This window comes from Anopheles darlingi, chromosome 3, assembly GCF_943734745.1.
Source record: "Anopheles darlingi chromosome 3, idAnoDarlMG_H_01, whole genome shotgun sequence".
Lineage (NCBI taxonomy): Eukaryota > Metazoa > Arthropoda > Insecta > Diptera > Culicidae > Anopheles > Anopheles darlingi.
This window is the reverse complement of record NC_064875.1, coordinates 13,537,611-13,556,700: the sequence shown is the minus strand read 5'-3', so window position 1 is coordinate 13,556,700 and position 19,090 is coordinate 13,537,611. Positions and strand designations below refer to the sequence as shown.

Here is a 19,090-nt window from a genome sequence, read left to right as displayed (position 1 = left end):
ATCGCACAATAACACATTGGGATTGTTAAGATAATAGTTGACTTTACAACCAAAACCTCCAGCAACACCCATGATCCGTGCCAACGGAAACCGCCGGAAGCCGCATCCCTTCGTCGTTCGGTGTCCGCGGATTTGTGAACCCAACTCCGTGAACCAACCAAAGTGCCAGCGCCTGTGGGACGGGATGGATAATTAAGCCGGCATAAATCACGCGCTAATGGCCATTAAGCATGAGGCATGCCGAAACACACATGAGTCAGTGAGTCAATTGACCACGGCCGACCGGTGGCTGGTTTAATGCTCAACAATGGAATGTCGTGAACTTTGGGGCGCGGAATAGCTAATCCTGACCCCCCGGGAAAGGGGGAGGAAGGGCGGGGAGGGTGCGTATTTTGCCGATGGATCGGCTATCTGGCATCTCGAGCAGCAATGCAGGATGCTGCTGGTGTGAAGGTAACTGGCTACGCACCATTACTTGGACGAAGTTAATGACTGGAAGTCTGCCTGCATTGCATCAACAGTTGTGGGATCAGTTGGTGGGTTTGGTTAGCTCACGATTAGCTCTAAATGGTAGCACTTTCACGTGATTGCCTGGGAAGATTATATTCTGCTTCATGAAAACCCGATATTGAAAAGGAATATTAAATAACTAATGTTGCGTTAATAGCGATTTGAAGATAATGGAAGGATAACTAATAAACTAAGGATAATTAAATAATATGAAATAATGTTAAACAATTACTGAATAGTTATAACTTCATTTCTTATGTTGGTAATACATTAGGTAAATCACACAGAAAAGCATAATAAAATAGTAGATGATGGAAATAATTTGAAAAAAATTAAAAAACCCCTCTTTAAAGACAAAATACTTTCAAAGCATTTCATATTTTAGCCAGAAGTTCGCTGGATGTAACTTATCCCTAATACACACATCCCTTACCTACACCACAAACAATCTACCCAGACGCATACAATGGCGCTTAAACCATTACGGCGGCGGATGCTGTTGCATATGGTTCCGGCGTAATGACTTAATAGAACATTCTGTTTTATTAGCGAGCTCATTAAACCTGAAGTACTCCGGTCTCGGCTGGCGAAACCGAGACATCCGGCCCGGCCGTGCCGACCTGTCCTATCTAACCATCAGCTCCAGCATCAGCTTGACCCCAAAATGGCCTCCGCCTATCGGCCACAGATGATGGTCGACAGCGTAACGACAGCGTTAAGCAGGTTGTCCTTAACGATCAGGGCTTGTGTGTAAGTGTGTGTGTGTGTGAGTGTGTGTGTGCCGTACTGCTCCATATATTTGCTCACCTCGCACACCAGCCGGTGTGTTTGGTGTTTATGGGCCATTTATGTGATTTGAAGAGCAGCAGCAGTCCCCGGGAAAGGTTCTCAGTGCTGTACCGTCCAGTGGCTCCATCAAATGGAGCCGTCTCTATATCCGAGAGTCAACTTCAATTACCTACTGAACACCGAGCAAGCAAGCAAGCAAGCAAGCTGCAAGCATCCATTGTTTTGCTTCCCCGCACAGCATCTTAAATCTCGTGCCCTGTCGAGGCATGTGATGGTCTTTTGTCAAATATTGACAGAAGTCTTGGCAGTGAAGCTTCGCCAAACCATCTTCTTCCTACTTGTTGATCTCGTTGCTACCTATTCTTTTCACAGAATGGCCTCACCAATAGAACGTAGCATCGAGTAAGATGGAACCATTTGAAACGAGGATTTGCTCCGTGAAAAGAAGCACTCCGTTCGGTGCTCAAGCCGTTGCATTCGTCGGGTCGGTGCATCAATTTTGAAGTTTCTCCAAACTCACAACGTCTCTTCGTTGGCAAGTTGTTGGCACTGCTCACAGGACGGAAGACGGAAGATATAAAACTTTTATCCCACTGTCCGGAGAATGCTTTTTCCCCGGGACCAGCGCTCTTGTGGCTTGTGGCGAATATTCGTTTGGATGCACCCTCGGGGGAAATTAGACGATGCCCGTGCCCGTAGCAACAACCACAGCAGCCACAGTGCCCTCGAAGGGCGTTGCTGGCAGTGGCCAGATTCAACCGAGCTGCTGTTGCTGCTGCTGCTGCTGCCGTCGCTTTAGATGTGACCACAGCAAAGGGACCTCGGACGTGCCTTTTTCCGGGTTTCGAGTTTTCAAGCGTAGCACAAATAGAAACATAGAACCGTACGCTGCGTACTCGCAACGGTGATCTCTGTCAGGGGCTGCTACGTTGATGTGCAAACCTGGTGCGGTTTGATGCTCATCGGTGCAATCTTGTGAGGTTGCGTTTGCTCTCTTTCTTTCTCTCTCTCCTGCTCGATTGCACACCTTTGGTCAAGACCTCAGCTGTGACCACGGTTTTGCGATGCAATTTTAGTGAAACCTAAAGTGAAGCCGATGACCGGAGTAGCAGAAAACCAGCCATGACCTGCGTAACCTGGCGTAAAGTGGTATGATGGATTGTATGTTTCGCTCAGTGCATTGTGCAGCAATTGAAGCAGCAATCGATTGTGCAATTCATCACCTCAATCTCGTTAACCTGATTTACTCCCGGCTAACCAAAAGGATCGCATCCTACGCGCGATGAGGTAACGCGCATGAAAAAAGGCGAGCCGTTAAAGGTTAAACAAAAAGATAACCCCCTCAACAGGTCACTTCGGTCATACGGCCATACACTACACTGCTACGGACTATGCAACGAGGTTAACATGTAAATCGATCTGCAATTACCAGCCACACACAAGCGCGCAGTCGGCGCCGAAAAATGATTTGCATTTGTCTGCGGATTTCAAAAATTTATCATTCCGACCCCGATCAACCCAACCCTGATCGAAGTGTCAGTCAGAAGGAAAGAAAACCCCCTTTTTCCTTTGTCCCTGCCCCACTCCTCCAGTGGCCACGAAAATTAAACGCGAACATATCACGCTGACGTGCGCAAAATGTCATGCTACCTTATGCGTAGCATAATTGGGCTTGGAGCTCGCGTAACTCGCCGTCACCGTCCTCAGCACGGCGGCTATGAATGAACTGCGGGCCAAAAGTCAAGCTCGCTTTCTCTTTTGCCACCGGCACCGGCATCGCCATCGCGCCGCATCCGATGCGCTTTTATGTAGAAACTATGCTAAAATGTCATTCAAAGTAGGAGGCGGTAAAAAAAGGGGGGGAATTCCACGGAGCCAACGCCCTCTAGCTTCGTGCCGGGGGAAGCCAAAGCCAAACTGCCAAACTGGTCCACGGGGGAGAAGCAATCGCGAGGGACACTGGTCCGAACCACTTTCTCTCACGTTCACCGATCCTGATGGCATATTATCGAGCAGAGCACGCAACGAGGCAGGAACGACAAGCGAACGAGGACGAAATATGTAAAGTTCAACTTAATGAGCATGTACATGATAGGGTTGTCAGCTATAATGAAATGATATGTTCGAGCTATTCAGGTAGTGCATGATTTTTTGGGGTGAGATGAAAAATTTAGCCCAAAGGCTATCAGTTTCCATTGTGAAGGATGTAGTAGCAAGGGATAGTCGTATGTGGATTTTTTCAACTAAGAACCATGGTTAAAAAATCCCTAACACCCATGTAATTATGTTTTTTTGGGGGAGCAGATAATTCCAAAGGATAGCTTAACAACTGCGAAATAAAGCAACCGTTGGTGGATTCTGAAGTTGTCCAACGATTGCCAACCATCGGGCACTGAAAATGTTTGTCGCTCAATTGAATAAATTAATATTTTGTAGGGGAAAAAATACCTAGCATGCCGTGAAAAAAACATTTTTGAAATAAGCGAATAAATTAACAGTTGACATTTATCTGAATATTCCAAACCTTTACGAAGTAAAAAAAAACAAAATAATAAACCTCTTTCCTGCAAATCCCAATCTTCCTGTTATTATTTCACTGATACTCATCTGCCTGTTAAACGAATAAAACCACGATTGCTCAACCGCGCGAGAAACACTCTTGCCTGATTTGTCCACCGAAATGTCAACCATGCTCGCACTCGCTCGCTTGCGCTAACCAGATTAGAATCGTAATCTGCTCCCGAAGCCAGCAACCGAGTCCAATTCAATTGAAAGTGTCCCACCCCAAAAACCTACCCGAACCCGAAAGCTGGCTAGTTCCCGGGCAGAATGAAGCCAACAACCAACAACGCTTCCGCTACCGCGATGGCTGAGCTGCTGGCTGAGTCAGCGGAAACCCCGTGTTGGCCGCGAGGATGGTGGCCGCACTCAGAGTCGCGCTCAGTAGTTCATAATTCATAGCCGCATCATTTAGCAAGTCAGCCGCTGCATTCCCGGGGTTGATAAATGTGCTTGTTATTTCGGAACGCTGGCGACCATCCGCCAGAAGGCCGCGCTCGTCCCACCGCTTGCCATCCCATCCAGTACCGTCTGTACCGTCTGGCGACGGATCCTGGGACGTGCGCGGACACACACACTGGGTACCTAGAACATTGCGTGTAAATTCCGATTGCCAGCCATCGCGGGGAATGCATTTGCTCTCATTTGAATTACAAGGAGGTCCCGTGGCTCACTGTGTCGCGCAATCTAGCAGCAACAGCAGGAGCAGCAGGAATGGTCCGTGTACCTGACTCGCATTACGCGGGAAAGCTCACGCCGAGCCAAGAAGATTATTTACCTCGGGGCCAATATTTATAAGCAGTGCTCGGCGGGGGCAAACACGGCGATCATAAATTTGTCGCAAATGTTCTGCCAGGATTCTGCTGCGATGATGGTAGGGGTAATGCGGAGTGAAAGCAGAACCCTAAGAACCCGACCGTAGGAGCCGCTACTCGCGGTCGCGCTGTACATTTGCATTTCACGAAGAGCCAAAGCAAAACACACACATTTTTGCGCGTCTTACAACGTGTAATGCTCGGAGCGTCCTGAAGGTTATTAAAACGACCGGTATTTCTTCACTTTATGAGGACGGAAATTACGAGCTGCAGCTACGGGGCGCGCATCTTCACGCAGCAATACTTAATGCTTGCTGACCTTCACGGGGTCGAAGATGCCATAAACACTAATTAATTGTAAGGAAGTTGTGCATGCATGAAATCTCCTCTTACGATATGGCGCCTGACAACGGTTGCTGCGATTGTCGTCATTTGTTTCACCCGCAACCCGGGAACAACGCTTACGAGCAGCAATCGGCTGTTCACCTTCCAGAATGCAGACTCCTAAAACACGGGGGAACGATTTCCTGGAGCCTGAAATTATGCCGCCCGCTTCCTTCATCACAGCTTACGGACACGCCATATGGTCCCGTAATGTAAACGCTGAAACGTGAAACACTTCCTCCACATCCGCGAAATACATACGCACCGCGACCACCCACCATGGTGCGGTCAGGCTTTGCCCGAGGCACGTTGCACCCCGACCTGCACTGAATGGCGATTAAGCGATGGCTCATTAAGCGCGCTCATGGACCCAGCCGGGTTGGTCGTTTATCTACGACGTGGATGCTGATGCTGCTGCTGCTGCTGCTGCTGCAGATTCCGGTGCTTAGGAGAAACGCAAGACGCAGCCTTCGTCGAAGGCACTCGATGGTCGGATCGATGAATGTAAATTAATAGCGGATCATTTGTTTACCGGTCTGGTAAGCTGTCACGGGGCTGCTCTGGTGCAAGTCTGCCTTCAAGGAAGGTGCTAATCCGACTGTCAGCCAGCGTGCGCTGCCCGCCGAGACGCCAGCCAAGACGCTTCGTCTCCATCCACCTTTCGCTTACCTTTCCTCGAGCGCGATAGCTGCGGCACGCTCGCAAAAGTTATGTGCCGTGAGACGCGTGGCGTGCCTCACATTGTTCACGCTGTGACAAATCATCGCGATGTAACTCGAAGCGAACGTGCATGCGTGCGTTAGGCCTGGTTCGTTCTGGGCGTAGCAGATGGATTGCGTGTGAAGTGCGAGTCAATCGGAAGGACGTGATGAGTGAGAATGCAGATTGCGGACTTGCGGTCCGCATGGTCGATGTAGACGATCATCGATTGTTGGTCACGCAAACCCGGTACACAGAGCACTTAACCGTTTTGTGGTGCTAATTTGCTGCACACTTCCAGCGAGTGGTGTGCGATTTCGGGGGGCAGCATGAATGGCAGCAGGAAGAGAGTTTCATATCGCGCTTGTTAATTATTGAAACCACTTTCTTGACAGCTTTTATATGATAAGCTGAATTATACGTTTTTCACATAACAATATGAGGATTGTTGAAAATGATGAAAATGAAAGAAAAAATGTAATAGCTAAGTGCAATGTTTGACAATTTATTGATAAGTCGATATAAATAAATCCAACACACTGAGAAACTGTTGTCAAAAATTACTGAAATACTTTTACGAACCGGTAAGAAACTTGAAAACATCATGAATATTCAAATAATAAGTGAAGTAATAGATTTAAATTAAAAGAAATAAAACAAACTCAACTTGAGATAGTTTCTTATCTTGGTTGTAATTTAAACATTCACTACTGATTGAGTAAATTGGACAGAGAAATGTATAAAACTGTGAGACTCAATGATTAATGCAAGCAACGAACTGTTTAAAAAGAGAGATAATTAATGCAGCAAAATGACACCATTCTCTCCTCACAACCATTGTGTTCCATTCAGAAGAGCAGTCAGCTGCTAAAACCAATGTTACAAGGATGCACCAGCGCTTATAACAAAACGATTCCCAACCATCCATTAGCATGTGTTTGCTGACCGAAAACGCCACGGATTCCTTCACTCGCGTAACCATAATCTGTTTGCCGTACGCCCGAACATTTCACACCGAACCAAGTGCAATCATTTGATGCATTCATCCACCAGCTGGATGCTCACTGCTGTTTGCAATGAGCTAAGCCTGTCGCTGGCCCGAAAAAAAAACCATGCTCCCAGCGACCTGCACCCCATTTGGCATTAACCGTTCCTCGCGAAAAATCTTCTTTTCGGTTCCACTCGTTCATCGACAGATGAGCATCCCAGCGATGAAGGTTGAAGTGGTTTTAAAGTCCAATTTCAACTGTTCGCGAGTACCTCAGGCACTCGGACACGATAGGAACAGCGCAGTAGTAGCGGAGCACACCACGGACACACACACACACACGCTCAGGTGGATCCAGAGGTTGGTAGTAATCCATTAAAAACATATACTTTGTGCAAACATTGACATTGCCATTCGCGTTTCTTTCTCGCCATTTTGCTGCTGCGAGCAACCTAACCTCATTGTTACACGACCGTGGTTGCTATGTCTTTGACCGAACCAAATGGTGCTGATGTGACTGTTGCTGCTGCGACAAGGAAAAGAGATCATAAACCGGCTAGTGAGGGAATGGAGGGTGACACTCTTGAACCGATCAAGTAATGTCGAGCAAGTTCAAAGACTGCCCCCAACGGTTCGAGATCAAAACCACCTCTCAATGTCGCATGGTCGTCGTCGTCGTCGCTCGTTCATTGCGCAACCTGCTGCACTTCCTGACGCTCTCTCTCTATCTGTTTGGTTTTATCCCCTTCTACCCGCTCCCAGCTATGACCTGTTCCTCGACACCGAGGTTAGCCTGTTGACCCAATGGCCCAAGGAGCGCTTGCGAACCCGCCGATACGAGCAGGCACTTGAAGCGAGCTCAATGCTTTCCTATGCATTACATTTCCGCATCGCGGACCTTATTTAATTTTCCTCCACTTTCTATGGTTTCCCTCTTTGTTTTCCACCTTCTTCCATGCTCCCTACTCAGCGTCTGCAGCGTGCATCTCCGCTGGAAACGAAATCTGTTTGCTTTATTTCCCTGCATGCACTACCACCATTAACGTGCGCAGCGCTTTCGCCCCGGTTCCATGTTTGCGTTCGCAGACCAATGGCAAGAAATCGAACCTCGTCCAACGTTAACGATGACGCTTTGGTTGAAAGGATGAGCGGAAGGTTTTTTTTTTGCGAGAGACAAAAAAATAAAAGAAGACGAGAAGCAAAAAACCGCAACGGAAAATCCTAGCCCAGGGAAAAGCTCCGAAACCGGGCAGATTGGCAGAGCGATGAGTTTGAGCTGACAATTTATCGCTGTTTGCACAGCTGCCACATACGCGCGATGTACGATTTCTTGCCACAAACGAGTGCGGGGCCACCTTTCTGTCAGCACCGCGAAGCGATCGTGCGAAGAGTTCTTTCGCTGCCACGGGGGGACGTTGTATCGTGGAAAAGGCGCACCATACTGTGTAGGCAACAGGGCAACCCCACAACCTGACGGCAGGTCTTCGCTCCTTCGTTCGTTCGTTCGATCGGTGCTTCCTTCCAAGCAAAAGAAGAAGCTGGATTTTTCCACCGCTCGTAAGGTGATGAGCTGAGGATGAGATCTTTTCTTCTTTCGCGTTCTTTTTCACTTCAGGACTTTGGTCAGGACTTCCATATGCGCGTCCTGCCCGTCAGCTGCAAGATATGGGCATCATGAAGCCCGAGAAAGTTGCCCTTCTTTCTTTTTAACCCCTTTTGTTTTTGAAAGAAAACAAATCGCGGCTCCATTAGCTCAGAATGGTGCGAGGTGGGGAGGGTGGCTGGTGTTATAATTATGCAGCTGAGACGATAAGTTTAGCATGCAAATTTTATTCCAACCCCCAACCAGGAAGGCGCCAACTGGTATGCTGATGCTGCGCGCGTGTTGCAAGATGATGAGCGAGACTTGGAACCACTTGGATTCAATTAGCTTTCTTTTGGGAAGTGCCCGAAAGTTTGGGGGCTGGTAGTAGAATGTATCCGATGGATGTTTTGCCTCTAAGTTTCATAATTTGCAGACCTTCTCTTGGAGTACCATTACCTCCAACAAAACTTACTAATATCCAGCACGGCTTACGGTGCTTCTTGATCTTCAATTGCCGCATCGTTTCACCGACAATTCAAAATGCTCCAAGTCCAAGTAGTCCACGACCCTGCGAACAAGCAACTGATGGCCCTTCCGATCCCCTAGGGAATCGAGACTTGGCGAGTCGCACCATTTGGCACAAGGCCAAACGGCAACGTGTGCAAATGGACTGCAAAACCGTGTCCGCGAACGCGTATTGCGTGCGTTCAATTAATTACGCACTAGATTATGGCAAATTATCGCGGACTCAGGGCGGTCTTCGACAACGACGACGTCGACAGCTGAACGAGGGAGATTCTCACCGAGCGCCGATTTAATCGCGTGAGATTCAATTACTCAACCGCACCAGACGTCGCCGGAATACTTGGCCAGGACTTGGCCCTTGTGCGTGGCGCATCCCTCCACGACAATGATCGACGGTAAATGATGCCTCGAGCAAAAGAAGGGTTCTTCTTCGATTTCTCCTGTAATGAGTATGCACGCGATGCGCCGTAACACATACCTTGAAGGCAATTGCAGTGCTCTCGCGGATTCACGTGTAGCCTTGTTCGGACATCAATTAGCCTATCAGCAGGATGCCGAAGGATGTATCGAGGTGAAATCTGTGTGGAATGAGAAGAAGAAGAAAACAGAACTCAGTTAGTGATCCAGCATGCCATTCGGACAAAAAAAAGTGCTTCCTAGGCAGAACCAAACACCGACACAAACAACTTCTTCCATTTGTCTAATCAGCAACTACTGTTGAGGCCATTTGTTTTTTTTTTTGCACAACTAGCCCGCATCGCAAACGGACTGTTGCTGGAAAGTAAATTCAATTAAAATGTTCATCATCTTCAACTCCCCCTCCGCCAGCCATGGAAATAAGGCCCTGCGTTAGGGTGTGTGCGTGTGTTCAGTGGCCCGATTTCTACACCAACCAACCAACTCTCAAGCCGTACCAAGGGCCAACAAAATCCTGTTTAATCGTTTGAATAAATACGATCCAAAAGGCCTTCGACGGTTGCCCCAGCAGCAGAAGAGGAGGAAGAGAAAGAGAAGAGGGAAGTTCCCGGGCACAAGGGCCCAACTAATCCCATCGTTCCATCATTCTAATTCTACTGGTCCTGCCTGGCCGCCGAATTCCCGATGGGGAGGAGGTGGAGTGGCGAGGGCTTTTCCCGAAAATTATTCCATCCGAACTTTGGATGAAAAATCGCCAGGGCCTGCTCTTTTCGCCAGCCAGTTTTCAACCGGCATTCGGATTGGGAGGCGACGAGGAGGCCATCCAACGAGCAATCGAAGCAAGCGAACCATCCGAACTTACCGACCGGGGATCGAAACGCTAGCACACCGAAGCCATCTTTGTTTTCTCGTGCAAAGGTTATGACCTCTGGTAGAACGCGCAGTAGACCGGCTGGGAACCGGCGGGAAATGGCTTAATCTTCTTACGGGGTATGCCAGTATCCCGTCCTCGCCGACCGAAAACGAATTGAACACCAAGGTTAGGGCCACCACCGCCACCGCCCCACCGGAATTACGGAAGGTTTCCAAGGAAGGGCAACAAAATTTGGCCAAACGGAAAAGTAAAACACAATCACAGTCGAACCGAACACGTGACGCCGTGACGTCGATCGTTCGAGAGAAAATTAGGATTACTTCGCTTCTGGTTGGCTGGCTGGCTGGCGCTTCCGGAAAACTTTCGGAAAACCCCTTCAATTTATCAGCTGACCAATGTGCGCATGTGGCACCCGCCCTAGGCCTAGGCCGTATCCGCTATTTTGGCAACCGATTTTAATTGGATCATTTCCTAATGGAACGCTCCCTCCCGGACGTTTCCGTGTGTTTTTGGGTGATTGATTGCAGTTGACTGGGAAACTTTAACGGGACGCTCGTTAGGAGGATGGTTCCCGTCGGTATCGCGCGCTTTCCGGAAGAATACACCTTCCATTCCCGACAACAAAGGAAGGACCAAGGGATGTACACAGCAAATGATCCGGACGAGAGAGGAGATCGCGAAAAAGAAAACATCTAAATCGCAATCACAGAAAACCAAGTAACCCTCGATTATATTCGTTTTTGTTGAATGTCCCAGGGAAATGATCGTCGTCGTCGTTGCGTAAGTATCGCGTATTCAAACCACTTCTTGGCCGTTTGATATTGAAAGCAACGGCAAAGTTCGGTTCGGGATTTGCATGTAAATGCGCACTAGGGTCGGTAGTTTGAAGATCTTGTCTTGTTCGAAATACGCGTCCTCCAACGTGATTGGAATGATAATTTTTGGGAATTTATGTCTTGAGGTCACACTCTCCGCACAGTCTGAAGTGTCCTCTCTCTCTATCTCTCGCTCTCTACAACTAAACCGTAAGCCTTTTGACAGCGATGGATTAAACACTCGACGATTTGCTCCCATCGGAGTCGGAGTAATTCGGATGTTCGATATTCAATTCGCTGCCGGGCCGGGATGACGACACAAACAGCTTGTTACACAAACCGCACAAAACGGTTTTGCGGTACGCATTCCAAAAAGACGCGCAGCACGCGTGCCACCGGGAATACCAAAAAACCGGAGCTTCGCTTCATTGAATGTGGAACAGTGGCAGTGGTATGGCACAGGAGAAGCGAATTGGAGGGATTGCGGGGTGGTCTAGGGTTTCACCTTGCCCCAGTGACAAACCAGGGCTGTACATGAGCATGGCGTGGCTCAGCACACAGTGATGTCATTAGTGGTTCGCAGGCAGCATACAGCACTCCGACAGAGCCCATTGACGGACAAAACCGATGTGGGGCACTAGGACCCCAGACCTGGACTATGCATGGCTATGGATGGCAGCAGCAGCAGCAGCAGCTGCTGCTGAAGAGTTATGCTAAAATTAGGATGATTAATTCTCGTTGTTCAATTGTACGTGTCCAGGGTGCTGCACTGCTCGACATAAAAGAAGTTAGGCGTTTGAATGTTAACCGTGGCCCGGTGTGCCATTGGGTACCCGAACTGAACAAAAGCTGCAATAGACTACCAGCCTGTCGTGAATTGTTACAAAATACTGCAAACCGGCACCGGTAGACAAGAGGCGGGTAAAATGAGCAGACAAATTCATAGTCATAATCAATTGTGACACCGGAGTGTCAACGAAGTTAATAGCGACACTGCACGCAAAGTGCGCCTCCAGTTTTCTGTGTAACTGTGGCTGGCTTGATGTTGGTGTGGAGTTTCTATTGATTTGTGTGATTTTAAAATCAGGAAACAAACCTCAGGAATGTTTATGGCTGGCAAGAGAGGTTGGGCAATTTTAATGCAGAATCATGTTTAATAATTATGTCAATGAGCAGAGTTCTATTGCATTCAACGAAGGACCCAATTGCTGTTTTCTATTTCCATATTTTTAAATTTTACTTTTAATCAGCGACTTTTAACATTTTGTCTAAACTTGCTGATAGTCGATGTAGAGTCAAGCTAAATTTACCGCCACAGCCTCTACAGCCTTTTCCCTTTAAATTTATTCTGTTCTGATTTATGAATCGTTAAGTAAATATATTGCCTATTTCATAAAAAAAATGTAAAAATTTCCGAATTTCAGATTAATGTAGCTGTTAAGGAAGCCTATTTCTGGCTTACACATGATTGTTGCAAAGATTTAAGGACACCTTTATAGAGCTTAAGACGCAGACAACGATTCAATTCAATGCCCTTTCGTATCAAAAGACTGCTGCCAGAATATTGAGAGGACATTTTAAAAGACGAAACAAGACCTCACCACCAATTAAAAATAGAATCTGTCCATCGGTTATTTCTCGCATATCTTGCCAGAATACATATGAATTTACATGTGCATGCGTTCTGGACATATTATGAAAAACGGATGGAACTATATTACCTCTTTCCCTGAGAGAAATCCTCAAGAGAAAAGATGAAACACACAACCCTAGTTTCCAGTCACATTTCTAATGAACACAACTAACCCTCCCCCATTGACAGTCCCTTGACAGTAGCCACCAACTTTATTAAGACAAGTCGACAAGACAAGACAAAGTCCGCAGCGTCCCCGCGGAGACCGGGCGCCGGCGTAAGGGACTTACTACTTTCTTTTTGGTTCGCGCGAGCAAAAAACTGAACCCACCAAAGGCAAACGACTTGCGCGCTCCCCACGTAGGTGGTGTGGTCTTGGCCAATTCCAAGCATTGCGGTCGGTCGGTGAACACGCGGTACACGTTCCCTTTGATGGATAACGTAATAAATCTCGGTCCCCTCACTATTCCCAGACCAGACCAAAGGGACCAGGGCGATTCCGACCGACGCTTCCTAAACCTGTCTCGCCAACCAGCCAGCCGGCCAGACCTGCCCTCGGTCTTATCACTGAGTCTTCATCGTGATTATGCCAACCGACGAACCGGGTCCGCGACCGCGACGATACAACGCAAATCGCTGACGACGTCAAGCGTCGAGCGTGTGTCTTGCGCTCCGAACGAAACTTCATCCCAAAGATGCGCCCTGTCTTGTGTGTGTGTGTGTGTGTGTGTGTGTGTGTGTGTGTGTGTGCATCTTGCCGTGACGTTATTTGTACCATTATATTGCCTTTTATGTAAATATGTTTGCCTGGCTTGGTATCACGATCTCTGCTGCTCGCTAGCTAGCTAAGCTAGTGGCCCCGGGTTGCGTCGTCGCTGAACAGAGACCCAGCGATCAGTGCAAAAGCCACACTCTGTGTGTGTGTGTGTGCATTCTGCCGCGAAGCATCCCGAGAGACAACTTTCGCGCTCATATTGGCAGCACCGAGCAGCAACATGATGAACTGGGCAAACGAAAACATTACATTTTCCACCAGCACACCAGCGCAGCGCCAAGTGGGAGGGGAGTGGCGCTTTTCTGGCCCAGGTGACTGCCGCTATCAGCTGGTACCTCGCGGTCGTACCAGGCAGTAGCAGTACACTTGCCAGACAACTTGCTGCCGTCGTCTAGTTCTCGTCGTTCGTCGCTCAACTAATAAGAAAACCCTCGCCCCACCCCCGGTTTGCCGGTCACCCAGCAGCCCATCCCCCGGGGGCGGAACACCAGAGCAGCACCGGAAGACGATCGAAAGTCACCAACCGACAACAAGTGTGTTGCGGTGACTGAAACATCAACAAAACACGCACACACACATAGACACAGGCATAGACACCTGACTTCCAGTAGTGGGTCGTGGTTAGGGGATGATTACGTGCACGCCCCGGGACAGGACAGGAGCCTCCTCCTGTTCCCGGCTTCATCTCTCTCTAGCACACGTCTCTCTTTCTCTCACTCTCTCGCTCTCTCGCTGCGTCTGACTATCGCAACGGATCCACGCAGCATGAAACGTGTAATCAACGTGACACCAGCGGGAAGGAAGATGGAAATTGTGCGATTTTTCCGCGAACATCACCTCCATCGGTGCTGCTGCTGCTACTGCTCCTGGCGATGGTGTTGGTCCGCAGATTTATCGCACCCGCCCGGAGCGCCGAGCAACGATCGCCATCACTCTCGCACCCTGGTGAGGAACGGAACGGAACGGAACATCTTGCTTACGCTTCCACGGGGCTGGGGCGCTCAGCAAAACAAGAGGAATCTTAATCAACGGAAAGCGATGATTCTGTTTTACCATTTTTTCTTTTTGTCGTGTGTTTCGCCTGCGATTCACCGCCTGATAACATGCCTGTGACCTTTTTTTGAAGCGTTTCGCGCGCGCAGGATATTCATCATGCCCTTGAGGGTGCGTGATAGCGCAGATAGCGAGAACATGTATTAGCTCCGGCCCGCCGGGCGGCGACACACGAATGTGATTTCATGTTTTTAATAACATTTCACCCGGCTAGGTATGATCAGGGATGGAAGCGAGATTACTTTTCTGGAGATCCTCATGCGAAGGACACTGTAGTTTGTCGTTCGTTGCAACAAAGTGGCCTTTGAAATATCTCGTCTTTACCTTTCTCCTTCATGGAAATATGTTGCATTTCGATTAGTTTTCCACCGAAAATGGAAATGAAAATGGTAAATCGATCTAGTAGCGTCCAGAGAAACATGCTTGTAACAGATATTTTGATGAAATTCCATCCCAGCATACTTCGAAGGGTGTATACTACTGTATTCAATAAGTAAGCGTACATTAGATTTTTTTTTTTGATAATTCCTTATTTATTTTTCCAAATCAATTTCATCGCCTTTCAAGTATGTGCTTCGGTATCCGAGTCCTGACCAGCTGACGAATGCAATCAAACGAAATCCAGAGCACATTCTCGGCGAAAACTACCTCACGACCGGTTTACCGACCGGAAAACGTGGGAAAGCATAGCAATCATAATAACATATGTTTATGAGCCACGGCCACACGATTGGCTCGATGGTAATCATCACTATCGGTTACCGCATCGAGTGCACCGGTACCACCTTCCTCCTCGGGGCAGGAAAAACGCTTCGCAGAAAAATTCCTTAAGCCCCTCCACGGCGAGCACCGGATTGCTCGTTCCAAGCTGCTTGCTAGGGTGGAAAAACTAAATTCGAATAAAAATCCACACCAACCATGGCTCCCATACCTCCCACCCCCTGTGTGAACACCGTCAGAACTTACGATTGTTACGCGAGAGGCATTTTCCTTCGCGCCGACCACGGGACCACGAGTCGCACGTGGCTTGTTCAAAAATTCTGGCAAATTTGGTGAAAATTGGAAAACAAGCCTCGCGGTGTCCCCAAGCGCCAATGTCCGAAAGGAGCGCGCATCAAGCAACAAATGGCTCCACGCGCCCGCACCACGGCCACTGGAAAAACACGCAAAACATTGACATTCGCCCACCAGCATACACCTCGCTCCTTCTTCTGCTCTCTCTTTTCTCGGGCTTTTCCGCGAAATGGTGGAAAAAATATTATTTACGCCCGAATGAAAATTCTATTTGCAGTATATTATCTATTTTTATTGGCCGACGAGCAGCAGTAGCAGCGCCAACAGTACACGGCGGGGCCACAGCTGTACCGCTCGGGCTGACACCATTTTGTAATGGGAGTTGAGTAGCGCGCCACGTGGCATATCCGGTGGTACACCCCCAGACATCCGGTATTGCAATAGAACACCGAAGCTAAACTTTCCCCCCCATTTTTCCGACCAAGATCCTGACCTTTTGCTGCCAAAGTTCGGCGCCGGTAGCAACGAAACGAAAGGTATTCGGGGAACCCGACTCCTGACAAGGATAATTTTGGCTTCCTTGCTTTCACCGAATGCGTTCGTTTGCTCCTTAATTCCGTAAATTAAGATTTGCTTTTTCCTTCTTGTTTTCCTTCTCTATTTCTCTTTTTCTCTCTCTTTTTCTCTCTCTTCTCTGCCTCCGTCTCTTCGCACTCTAACCGGGGAAGTGCTTTGTAAAGTTTCGAAACTTACGACGGTAAATTGGTCCATAAATTCATTTGATGTACTTTGCGCACCAACACCACCAACCCCTGCAGATGCCACCTGATGTTGCTTGATGTGCGTGTGCACCTTGTGTCCAGTCCACGGTGAGTGCGTGACTTCAAAGCGCATCCCTCCGTCGGAAAAAGGCACTCCCAGCACGACCTCCATTGTTGCGATCAACTTCAAGTGACCGCCGGTTGACGATTGCTCGAGGGACCGGAGCACAACACTCCAATCCGGTCGGCCACCCTTTGTTCTAGTAGCCACCGCACCCCCCTTCCAAACACTTCTAACTTTTCCCATGCTCGGCTCCTGGGAGGGAGGGAAATTAATGTGCCATCGTGTGATTTATGCGAAAAACTCATTCAATTTATGCCGCCCGATGCCCGGTACCCGGTGCTGCTGCTTGCGGGCGTCGCTTAACGACTGGCCAAGCCGAGTAATGTACCGACGCCACCGCCACCCCTGGATAACTGTTTTGTAAAGTTTCGCAATAAAAAAGAAAACGGGGAAAACCCGGCGGCGGCGAAACATTAACAAAAGTCATTCGACGCGTAACGCGCGTAAATCCAGCCCGTGTGCTCACTCCTTGCAAACCCGCATCACGGTCGGATTGTTGAGTGAAATGGTTCGCTCATGTGCGTGGCCGTTGGTGGTGGTTGGCTTGATCCTTTTCGCCTTCCACTTTCATTCCTTTTTTTTCCTCCTTTCTTTTTGTATTTTTTTTTTTCTCATCTCCAAAAGTCCGAGTACAACAATCAAGACATCGATCAGCAGTAACAGCAGCAGTAGAAGCGTGTCGGAGAGAAGATTCTTATCTTCTCTGAGCCGGGCCGGGTTTTACAACGTACAAAACCAAAAACGAAACATTGTGTGGTGTACTGCTGTTGCTGAGGAAGACGTATCGTTCCGAATTGATTCGGTCCGGCTCCGCAAATTGCGAATCTGCCCGGCACACCCGGGACCCGGGACCCGGAACGCAATTTCAAACGATCAAGCAAAGAAACATTAAAAACCCGAAGCAGTCGAGAGAGAGAGAGAGAGAGAGAGAGACGTTTTATTACCAATCGTTTCCGGGAGTTTCCCGCGATGGAGAAAAGAATCCTTGGTTGGTGTACCGGGGAGGTGGGATTTAAGGGGACAAAACTTATGGCGTTAAATTCGATTTGTGGGCCCGAACGGCGCGGTAGATAGATCACCGCGGAAAGTACATTAAGCATCAAATCAAACTCCTATTGCTGCTTCTGGATGGTGGTGGGAGTGGTACTGGTGCGAAGTAATGGCGGTAGATTTATTGGACGTTCGCTGGCCCTTTGGAGCAAACTTTGAACTGACCGACTTAATGTTAATTGAAATTTTGAAATCTCCCTCAAATCACACAACGATAAACGATTTGAATAACGTCCCATTTGAATCCACAAACGTCACGCAAGTGTCAAGCAGTGTTGAGGTTATGGATAAATCTTTTACCAGCCTCCTTTGTTACATTAACAGTTCTCATGGAGGACGCAATGCTGTCGTGGCATCAATAAAGCATTTGTACAAAAACAAACTCCTTTCGAAACGTTTCGAACTTTCACAACTCATTACAAGCGAAAAATGCGTGTCGCAGAAGTTCAACTAGTAGTAATAGGAACGCTGCAGCCAGAAGTCAGCTTTACTAAAGCATCTTATCGCGCAATATTGGCGACTTTGCTCGAGAGAAGGTCTTTAAAAACCATCAGTTCCACCGTCACCATCTGTTCGACTTGCTGCGGAGTGTGTTGCTTCATAAAAATAAACCTATCCCCTCTTCCACCCTTCTCCCGCTTCCCAGAATAACCCCAAACACTCATACGAAGACTGTAAAACCTTCCGGCGAGGGACAAAGTGCTGCTGCTGCCGTTAAAAGAATGATCCATCCATCTGCTGGCGCAAGCACAGGATTCTCTTCTCATTGACGCCACAGTCCTTCACGAGCACTCTCGGCCACGCAGTCCTTCGCAGTCCTGGATAGACCCCTCCTCCCCCGATGGCAGGGAACCATCAACAGCTGGTCGATAGTTTGCCGACGTGTCCGTAAATAGTCGCACTTTCTGCCCGCACTGAATCCTGTGTCGAAGGCCATTATCCGAGGAGCCCATGAGCAGGGCTTCTTATTTCATGGTTCAGCTAGCTTAGACAGACTTTTGTCTTCCGGGACCGGCATCCGGAGCACCGGAAAAAGGGATAAGACGCCATCACGACCACGTCGACGATGACGACGATGACGATGACGACGATGAAGAGGACGAAGATGGTCACGATGATGAGCATCGTCAAGCACAACCTCCACACACACAGCGCATGGTCTGGGCACCGGTCAAAGGAGGGCTCCAGGAATGGAATGATAAATCCATCCAGAGTGGATCACCTTTCCCTCGCAAACACACACACCCATGAAGGACATGATTTGCTACCATTTCTCTTTCTGTCTCGCACACCATCGAGCGCCGTCCGTTTCCTGTGTCCTAATGATGTGTTAAGGAGCGAAGCGGAGCATCTCTCGGTGTCAGCATTTTGATGGCCAGCAGCAGACCCACCCGGCGGTGGTGGATCGTTGTCGCTCCATCGTCAATAGTGATTTGACGGTTCCCCCCTTAACGAGGAAAGCTTGTCCCGAGTCTAACGCTCTTCTCCTTCTTCCTGTTCTGCTCCTTTTCTTTTACTTCTTTTGCTAATAACATGCCTGGTCTGTCCTCCCCTATCCACCCGGCCAGCTATTCACTATCGGAATACTCCGTCTCGCAGACGCGCACACACACACAATCTGAGCGTTGTAATGAACTGGAATTATTGCGCTGGAAAGGCGGTAAGCAGAGCTGGTGATGCTGGTGGGTCTGACCCATGGCGTCCATCAGGTCAGGGGACG

General features: G+C 48.6%; 1 protein-coding gene across 4 annotated transcripts in view; it reads right to left on the bottom strand.

Moving 5' to 3' along the window:
• Window positions 1–19,090, bottom strand: part of LOC125958260 (titin) — a 126,439-nt gene that overhangs the window by 73,425 nt on the left and 33,924 nt on the right. For all 4 annotated transcript variants that reach the window (XM_049691493.1, XM_049691495.1, XM_049691496.1 and 1 more), the window contains exon 2: window positions 9,333–9,432. The gene's annotated coding sequence lies outside the window, so the exon portion shown is untranslated. The remainder of the gene's footprint in view (window positions 1–9,332; window positions 9,433–19,090) is intronic.